The following is an 11,427-nucleotide window of genomic DNA, read 5'->3' on the forward strand; positions in this document are numbered from 1 at the left end:
TTGGAAGAAAAAAATCTACTTCCAAGTAAATACCAAAAAAGTGAGTACTCTGTGTTTGCCTTCCCAAGAACTGCCAGACTATTTAGCCAAGGAATTGCATCTATGTATATTCCCAGTAGAAGCACCTGAGTTTACAAAATCCCTATAATGAATGCATGGTAGATAGTTTATATTTTTGAAAGCCTTTCTTACTAAATTAGTTAATCTGCTCATCATGCAACAAATTTCTGTGGTTTGTCAGAGCATAAAAATATCTTTTTCATTTAATAATAAAAATACAGTCCAGTTTTCTTTTAAAAATCTGTAACTTTGATTTAATCTTAGATGTGATGAACTCTGAGGACAAATTTTAGGGGAATCATAACTGGAATTTAAGGCTCAGATTATTCTATTTTGAAATTTGAACACATTACTCTGAACTTCTAAATAACCTCATTCAGGAGTAGAAAAGAAATACATTTAATCAGAAAATTCCTATAAAATGTGATAGTGCCTGCCTGTAATTCCAGCTATTTAGAAAGTAGAGGCAGGAGAATCATCAGTTTGAAACCAACCCAGAAAGAAAGGTAATGAGATACTGTCTGAAAACACAATAGAAACAAAATGTGTGGGGTGGGAGGATATAGCTCATGCAATATCATACTGGACTAGCATGCATGAGGCTCTGGGTTTAATTTCCAATACTGTAAAAATATAAATCTTCAAATTCCTGAATTATTTTAGTGTACTTGAATTTTATTCTGGGATTTTTAGCAGAGAAGAGAGATTTAAAGTAGACTATTATAGATGTATGAGTCCTAGCAGAATGTTTATTTTGCTATGTGTAGGCATTAATAAGTAAGTAAAAACATGAAAAGAAATGAACATCATTTAAAACTAAACACACACTCACACATACTCAAATAAAAGTAACTGTGCTAGGTAACAGATATGTTAATATACTTGATATAGTAATCACCTTACTAACTCCCAATGTAACTTACATGTATGTTCAAAAAAATCAGGGCACATGAGAACATAGAAATAAATTCATTTTAACACAGTAAGTTTGATTTTGTTGATCAAACTTGCATAAAATATGGATACATATCTATGATTTCTAACATACTGGCTATCCTCTGTCTGTTACAGAATATTTTCTGTTAAATATGTATGTTATTAATAATACTTTCTTATAAATCTTATGTGACAATGACATTTTCTGGAAATTACATCTAATTCTGTATTTCATTGTGATACTACTTCTGTCATCAAGTATTTGAACATGTTTGCTGACCCAATAATTCTATTCTGAGATAATTTAAACTACATTTTTTTTACTAAAAAGTTTATAACTAGCTGTGTGTATGTATGTGTCTGTGTTTTAAATTAGGACACTTTAACTTTTAGACCAGCTTTACGTTTACAATAAAATTGAGCAGAATGTACACAGACTTCCCATATATTCCTCACCATTTCCAGACTTCCCACTATTATTAACATATTCACTAGTGTAGTCATTTGTGGTAGTCTATGAGAGCTAAGTTTATGTTATCAACCTAAGCAGACTGAGAAATGCCATATATTTGGTACAAAATGATTTCTATGATGTTTGACAATGAAATAACTCAATGATACATCTCAGAATATATGTCCATTTTTAAATAGTGCATGACTATGTATCTTTTATTAGTTCTGTTTCTCTTGAGAATTTGACAAATACATAATCGAATACCCTACATTGTTGTATTATTAACTAAACTCCACAGCTGACATTAAGACACAAATATAATGATATGCACCCACCATTGTAGAGTGGCACAGAGTAGTTTCCAGGCAAACAAAACTTCCCCTGTTCTTCACCTATTCATCTCTTCCTTTCTATGAACCTCTAACAACCATTGATCTTTGTACTGTTTTCATAGCTTTGGCTTTTCCATAATATGCATCATTTAAATAAAATAGGGTGCATCATTTTCAAATTAGTCTCCTCAACTCATCATTGCACACTTGAGGTTTCTCAGCGTCTTTCATGGCATATTAGTTCGGTTAATTTTTAGTGCATAATATTCTATTGTATGAAAGTACCTCTGCTTGTGTGTTCACCGGCTTGGTTTCAATTTTGGGCAGTTCTAAATGATGTTGCATGATATTTGCCTGCAGGCTTTGTGTTGACATAGTTTTTCAACGCAGGTTGTCAAATATCAATGACCACAATTACTTTATAGTGTGGTAAAATGCATATTCACTGAAAAGGAAGAAGAGATGAAATAGTAAATAAAAACAGATTCTTGAACAAGTCAATTAGCATCTCTGAACTACACTTGCCACATTGGTAAAACTGGAATTTTTTCCAATGGTTTAGTACTCTTAAAGTAGAATCATTGCATTTTATGTAAAATTTCATCGAGACATGTCTTATATAAAGACCTTAAAGTCACAATTACTTTTTTCAAGATGTATACAGAGAATCTATTAAAACAGATATGTCTTTATGACTTTTAAATTCAAATATACCTTTTAAAAGAATTTAATGGCTTTAAGAATAATTTAATGACTGGAAAAGTAATGGTCAATATAGACTGGCGAGGTCAAGGATTTCTTCAAAGATGAAGTGATACTTGATTTGTTAACATTTGAACATATTAGACAAACATTAAATGGATTACTCATATCTAAAATTGGCATATTTATTTTAAGTCTTTTTTAAAAAGTAGTTGGGCTTTAGCTAGACATGGTGGTGCTCAAAAAAGGTAGTGAGACTGTGTCTCAAAAACAAAATAAGAACAGAAGGGCAAGTGGCATAGCATTTCCTCAGGATGTGCAAGGCCCTGAGTTCAAACACTGGTTCCCCCTCCAAAGAAAACATTTAGTTTATTGGCTATAACAGAAGGCAGTCTTATAAAGATTATTTGGCTAAAAATCATGTCACTGTAGTCAAAGTGAGAAAAGGCTAAAAAAGCCCAGAAAGGATTTAACATGAGTCTTACACAACTCTAGTGTGTTCAACAGTGTCTTCATTCAAAATCATTCAGAATATTTTATATATCTGGAATCTGTAATTTTAAATCATAACCAAAATATTTATAAAGAATATTTATTCTTAAAGTCTATTCCTTTGTTGTTTTAATACTTTTTGATATTTTTACAAGTGCATAATAGAGTGAAAATTATCAAAAAAATATTATACTGAGTCACATTCCCTAAATTCACATAAAAATTCTGATAATCCAACTCTTTGCTAGGTACCAGTTTACTTAAATACAGACTACATGTCTAGAGTGTCCTCTGAAAGAATTGCCTTACAATCTTAGTCCACAGCACATATATCATTCTTATTAACACTCATAGAGAACAAGAAGCTGAACTAAAGTACATCAGAAAGTGTTTAAAAAGAAACAGTATACAAAGGATTTTAATTCCAGAAATTGTTCTAATACCTCAAAATTTGAATTGTTAAATGTGTTTAAAATTGTTCAAGTGGGGATATATTAGTCTCATAGTTGCTATTTCTCTTGATATATAAATTATATTTGGAGTAGAGAGAATGTTTGCATGTATACTTTCAGAAAATTTAAAAACCTGTAAAAAATGCAAGTGGAATAAGTATCTACAGATTAATCAGAGTACATTAAATTAAGAAATTAATTCTGAAAGGTTTATGGTAAGAGAAATGTATTTGATAAATAACATAACATGAAGGAAATAAGACAATAATACTCCAGATAAACAAAAGTAATGTCAAAATTAAAGGTTAAAAAAATAAGATAATTCTTCATTGTGACATGTTATAGTATTTTATTTGAAATTATTTCATAAAAATTTTTGGAGGAAACTGTTATTGTCTAAGACATTAAATACTAGCCCAGTGGTAGTTCACTGAGAAGATAAGTAAAGCTGAATTATACATGATGCAAATATGTTTTCACTTGAATAATTTATACAATTGTAAACATTGTATGAGAAGATTGCCTTCCCAAATTTTGTCATTTTTGTCCTTGGTGTTTCAAGTTAACTATCCTTGAGAATTCTTTGCATCACATGTCTTTGAAATTTAACAGACAGCAGCTGCTAATGACAAAGACTCTGATCTTTTATGGTCAGTTCATTGTTTTGACAGTTTTACCAAATAAATGATTTGCCAGACATTACCATAATATTAACCATCAATCAAATAGTGAAACTGGTCTGTACATGTTTAGTGTGAATGGGGAAAGCCAGATGGACAAACTGGCCTCATTTAATCTGACATTGTTAAGTGTAATTAAGAAATTCAGTAACTTATTCCCCTTCAAGATAACAGAAACAGATATCCATTTGACATACTGGGTTATAACATATTATAATAAAAATGGACTTTTGTAGTTAGAACATGCTGATTTTTTGCATATCATTTTATCTTTTATACGTTTGACACTTTGGCATTTTGATTAGTATGCATATTTTGGAGGGCAGACAGTAGATACTTATAAAATTTACATGTCCTTTATTGTAATTTATGGCTGCTCTTCTATGCTCAAAGCAGAAAAAAACAAAAAAATATTGGCCACTATTGAAACATGTTCAAGTTTTAATGAACTGTTTTTAACATTACAATGAATAATTATAAGGATTTCCATGATAATTGCATGTATATTATATACCTGTTTATAAAGGTGATGGGACTCAAAATTTCATCTTATTTCATCAGTGATAATAAAGATCAGATTTTTAACTTTTTCTTTCACCTGTATATTTAAATCATCTTTCACCTATTTTATTATGCAAGAGAGCTGAGCATCATTCCAAGGGAATCACTAGTATAATGATTTTGTAGCTTGCTTTGGTAGTATTTTCTTACTCTAATCTACATTCCATAATTCTATGAAACCTTATTGTATCTCCAAATTTTTAATATTTATATGAATAACTCAAGAGTAATATTACTTAAGAAATGCTGCATATCATGTAATTTTCTAGTTACTTCCAATTACTTTTAATCCTATAAGTTTAAGCTGATGCATTTGAGAGATTCAAAGATACTTGTAAGTAGTTCATTTTAGCCCATCTATGTGCATCATCAAGGGTGAGGTTAAAGAGGTCTTAGAGATTTATGATCAACCCAAATCAATCTCTTTAGGATTCTACTTAAAAATCAATAAATAAGTAATAAGTAACAACTCTCTTCATGACATGGCATATACTTGTGCTCCTTATCTCCCTCTTAATTTTCTGGTACAGCTCAGTATGAACATAGATAGCATAAGCCATTATGCCTAAAATACATCTTGAAAAATGGGTCCATCATTTCCTCCAAACCACCACAGACAAAAGAAAGAGTATACATTCACTTCTTTGTGAGCAAAAGTATAAATGTAAAGCATAAATGCTGGAGGCATTCTCCTTTCTCCAGTCCTTCATTTGAGTGAGTTAAGCCAGAGGGACTAGAGCAGAGTTTTAAAAGAGAGAGGTGAAAATGCCGAGCATTATTACCTTAAAATAGATGGGCAGACAAATCCAATAAACAAATCACAAGAAAAAGGATATATAAAACACAGCAAAAGCAAAAAGTGGGCATAAGAATTCCAGTAAAAAACACAATACAAAAATTACTTCAAAGTCAGATTGGTGGCAAGAACAGAAAGACCAGACTATTGCAAAGAACCAAGACAATGCAGTGTCCTGGGTGAAGTCCTGTCAAGGATTAATAGCTACTGCATATGTTTTGCTGTTTCATCCTTCCTCCCAGTTTTCAAGCCAAAATAGAATTGTAAACACAACAAGGGAATTGGACTATGAGCACATGATAAAAGCGAGAGCACACAAGGGAGGGGTGAGGATAGGTAAGACACCTAAAAAACTAGCTAGCATTTGTTGCCCTTAATGCAGAGAAACTAAAGCAGATACCTTAAAGCAACTGAGGCCAATAGGAAAAGGGGAACAGGTACTAGAGAAAAGGTTAGATCAAAAAGAATTAACCTAGAAGGTAACACCCACGCACAGGAAATCAATGTGAGTCAATGCCCTGTATAGCTATCCCTATGTCAACCAGCAAAAACCCTTGTTCCTTCCTATTATTGCTTATACTCTCTCTACTACAAAATTAGAAATAATGGCAAAATAGTTTCTGCTGGGTATTGGGGGGGTAGGGAGGGGGCGGAGTGGGTGGTAAGGGAGGGGGTGGGGGCAGGGGGCAGAAATGAACCAAGCCTTGTATGCACATATAAATAATAAAAGAAAAATGAAAAAAAAAAAAAAGAAAATGATGACACTAAAAGCAGCAATGGCAAAAATAATGTCAGGGATTTTAAGAATGCTCTCTCTACTGAAAAAATTTCTCTTGATGGAGGAAACTAGCTTTTGTTAGCACAAACACTACTCATGTTTCTGACTTGACTGTTTCTTCACAAAGAGAAGCCCCTATATTTAGAAGTGACATTAGTTAGTGCTCCTTAAATCATGTAAAAAGTTAAATCTTAGAATGTCTGAAAGAGAGAATTGCAAAGTTTTCCTCCAGAGAAGTTAACTTGTGTACCAAAATCCTGCAAAATTTCAATTATCAAGGACTTGAACAACCACAGAGCTCAATAGCAAATTTCTCTGTGGACAGAAGGGATCAATGACTGCCCACACACCAGCCTCCTGGCAAGACCCCTTTAGAGATCTTACCTGCACCAGACAGCCCATCACACCAAAGAAGACAGCACTCATAACCACCAAATTGACTCCCCACTACACTGTCCAACAATGAGGGGCAGCATCCATCATCACAGAGTCCAGCACACCACCCTTGAGAAGGAACAGGGATGTTGAGAATGCTCCAGTCAAAAGCACCAATACTTGGATTTAATGCCAAAAAAAATAAGTCCAGTGAACTGATTTTTTTTCTTTTCTTTTTTTTCCCTTTTTTCATTTAGTATTTTCAATTTCATTACTGCTACTTTCTTATCTTTATTCTCACTCTCTTCACTTTCTCTCTTTTTCTTGTGCTACAATCTACTGCTACCTACCTCACTTTTCCTGCCTTTCCAAATATCATCCAGCTTAGCCCTAACTTGCCCCATTTTCCATTCTCTCTACCAACTCTTTTCTCTCTCCTTTTCTTCAATTCTCTCTTCCTGTTTTCATCTTCCCCTCTTCACCTTCCCTCACCTTTAATCCCACTGACACTACCTCCTCCACACTCATCACTCATGAACTAGTCTACTGTACCAACCCTACATGTTACCCACATCCATCCTATCCCTCAGCAATCCCTGACACAAGCACCACTCCCCACAACTGAATTACATGTTAACAAACACAAGGGCCCTAACACTTTATAGCCCACACATCTCACCCACATTCTCCCTCTAATCCCATTCCTCCATTTCTGCCCCCCATAGCACCATCTTTGTAATTACCTAAGTATCTATCTCTTCCCAAACAAAAAATACCACCCAATTCCCACTGATTATAGATAATATAACCAAAGGGTTCTCTATATAATATATAAATAACTGGTCTGGAATTGAATTTTTAAATTTGAAATTGTAAATTTGTACCTCCTGGTCAGGAAACAGAAATAGCACATCAACCTAGCTAACAACTAAGCCAGTCATAGCACAGTAATTAAATCAAGTGAAAGATAACAGGTGATTATAACCTTTAGCTAGTCAATCAATAACATAGGAGCAGGGCACAAAATAGAATCATGAGGAGAAGAAGAAGCCAACCCCTCAAAGCACTAACAGTTCAATAGAAAATGTAGTGGAAAATGAAAGAAATGAATATACAGTACTGACCCCAGAAGAATGATGATAAGTATGTCCAACAGCTCAAGAAGGACCATAAATTCCCAAAAAGGAGGTTATAGAAGAACTCACAGGGATACTCATTGTGGAGTTCCAAGAGAAGCTTAAAGAGAACATACAAAGCCAACTCAAAGAATATCAAGACAACACAAATAAAAAATTTGAGAAGACATATAAACAGCTAAATGAACTCAGACAGAACTTCAGAAAACTCAAAAATGAAAATAAGGACACTATAAAAAAAGAGATATATGAAATTAAGAAGACAGCACAAGATATGAAAGAGGAGTTCAACAAAGACATGGCAAATCTCAGAAAAAAGAATCAAACAGAAATTCTGAAAATAAAAATTCCTTAAATGAAAAAAAAAATACATTTGAAAACCACTCCAGCAGACTAGAACAAATAAAATACAGAATTTCAGTACTCAAAGACAAAATAGGTATCAAAGAAAAAAACAGAATTCTTATACAAAAGACTCAAGAGCTGTGAAAGGAATATGTAAGAACTCAGCAATTCCACCAGAAGATGGAACCTGCAATAATGGGCATTGAAGAAGGAGAAGACAAGCAAGCCAAAGGTGTACACAATATATTGAGCAAAAAAATAGCAGAAAATTTCCCTAATCTCAAGACAGACATGCCCAAACAAAAATGCAGCAGAAGAACAACACAGCTTCTGCCTGGTGAAAACAACAGCTCTGATTACCCTGCACGAGCTGGCAGTCTTACCTCCCCTCAAAATTCCAACTAATCTATCGACAGAAGGAAGGACATACTACTCACAAGCTAGTCACCTGGTGAGACCACATCAGAATTTCTGCTTGCATACCAATACCAGGATTGGACACCTAAGCAATAAGTACAGAACTTTTACCAGAAGACTGAACTCTCTGTGGTACCTGAACCTGGTGGGTATTTTTATTTTTATTTTTCCTGTATTATTAACTTACCATCACTATTCTCTTATCCTTATTCTAACCCTCTTCACTTTCCCTCCTTCCCCTGCACTACAATCCATTGCTCTCCCTCCCAACTACTCTTTCTGCCCCTTCCCACCCACTCTTTCTCCCTACTTCACCTCCCCCTTTTGTCCTTCCCAAATCCGTCACCACATTACCCCTCCCACTACACATTCATGACCTTCTGACTAGTGTACTGTGCCAATTGTACACAACCCCAACCCACTGCAATTACTGACACATGCACCTAAACTACAACAGAAATACACACAAACACACACATAAGCCACAAAACACATGAGCTACTATATGTCTTCCCCCATCCATCCACATCTTTTCCTGTCATCCCATTTTTGTGCCACCTTTACCAATTCCCCCAAATCTATAAATAGCCTAATAACCATTATCCACCTCAACTTCAACTCTTTATAGATATTAAGATCAAAGGGTTTTCCATATAATATGTAAACAACTGGTATAATATTGAACTTGTGAATTTATTATTGCTGAATTACACCTGGAGGCCAGGACAGAAAGAGCACATCAACCTTGCTAACAACCAAGTTACTAACAACACAAAAATTAAATTAGGGAAAGAAATCAGGCAATGAATACCACCAACTAGCCTATCACAAGTATAGTTGCACAGCACCAAGTGGCATGATAGGAAAAAGAAGAGATGGAAACCATCCTCCTCAGAAAAATAATTCAACACAGAATTCACTGGGAAATGAAGGAAATGGATACCCAGATGCTTACCTCAATAAAACAATGATAAATGTCACTAGGGAGCCCATTGACACATACAAAAAAACCCTCAAAGAAGAAATTTTGGAAGATATCACCAAGAAACTCATGGAGAAGGTACAAACATGATTAACCAGAATGTACAGGATGCAATTGAAAAATTTCAAGACACCAAAAATAAAGAATATGAGAAGACACAGAAGCAAATAAAGGAACTCAGAGAGGACTTCAACAAACAAAGTGAAACAAAGGACACTCTAATAAGGGAGATATATGAATTAAAGATGACAACATAAAATACAAAAGATGAGTTGAACAAAGATATGGAAAAACTCAGAAAAAAGAATCAAACAGATAACCTGAAAATAAAAAAATCCCTTTCGTCAAACAAAAAACAAAGTGGAAGGCCAATCCAGCAGACTAGAGCAAGTGGAAGACAGAATCTCAGAGCTTGAAGATAGAATAGAAATTAAAGAAAAAAATGAACAAATCTATGTCAAGAACTGTAAAAGGAATATGCAAGAAGTCAGTGAATCCATCAAAAGATCAAACCTGAGAATCATGGGCATTGGAGAAAGAGAAGAGGTCCAAGGAAAAGGGATTCATAATATATTTAATAAAATAATAACAGAAAATTTCCCAAATCTAAAAATGTTATGCCCATTCAGGTACAGGAATTCTCCAGGACACCAAGCACACATGGCCAAAATAGAACCTCCCCAGGTCATATTATCATTAAAACAACAAGCACAGACAACAGAGAAAAAATATTGAAGGCTGTAAGAGAAAAAAAACCAAATGAATGTAAAGGTAAAACCATCAAAATAACAGCAGATTTCTCAACAGAAACCTTAAAAGCAAGAAGGACATGGAGTGAGGTATTTTGGGTACTGAATGAAAATAACTTCAACCCTAGGATACTCTACCCAGCAAAACTATCATTGAGAATTGATGGAGCAATGAAAATCTTCAATTATAAGCAGAAACTAAAACAATACATGACCAGCAAGCCAATACTGTGGATTTTGTAATGAATTCTGCACCTGAAGATGAACTCAAACAAAACTACAATGGGAAGTTTCAAACCACAGGAGAAGAAAAGACAGGAAATCAGAGAGTAGCAGCAATTCATCTGCACACAATCAAATCCTTAAACAACAAAAACAACTAAATGGCAGGAATCAAACACACCTATCAATATTAACAGTGTGAGCTTGATCCAAGATAGCAAGTGGGACACAGCCACAGACCTCCTGAGCTCCATGATCCAGGGACTTTGCTGAGAGGCTGAAATGCTTGACTGAGGTAAAGCACCAGGGAGAGCTGAAAAATTAGCTATCTGAACCCCTAGCTCATGGAATGCCTCTCCATGCCATGATATAGTAAAAGACTAGTTGGTGCTGCACACCAAGCCACTCCCCATAGGCCCATGGAGACACTGCTCCTCATATCATGGAATCTCTTATCCTCCAGCCCTGCTCCTCAGCCCTGCCAGGGCTGTGCTATCCCAACTCCCACCCCTCAGACCCACATGATCTCTGCCAATGAGCCCTTAAGGCCTGCCAAGCCAGTGATCCACAGACATTCAAGATCTCCACTGAGCCATGCCTTCAGGCCTGCATGATCACCACTCTACCGGGTCACACCCCCAACGCCTGCCTAGCTGGGGATCCACACATGCACAATCTCCTTTCTGCTGGGCTGTGCCTCCCAGGCCTGCACAGGCCTGCATGATATCCATACAACAAGCCTAATCAACACTAACAGTGATTGTTAATGGACTAAATTCCACCATCAAAAGACACCGATTGGCAAATTGGATTAAAAAGGAAGATCCAACAATCTGCTGCTGACAGGAGACCCATCTCCTTGACAGAAATAAGCACTGGCTGAGAGTGAAAAGCTGGAAGATTTATCAAGCCAATGGTCCCCCAAAACAGGCAGGGGTAGCAATACTTATCTGATAAA

This window comes from Castor canadensis, chromosome 6, assembly GCF_047511655.1.
Source record: "Castor canadensis chromosome 6, mCasCan1.hap1v2, whole genome shotgun sequence".
Lineage (NCBI taxonomy): Eukaryota > Metazoa > Chordata > Mammalia > Rodentia > Castoridae > Castor > Castor canadensis.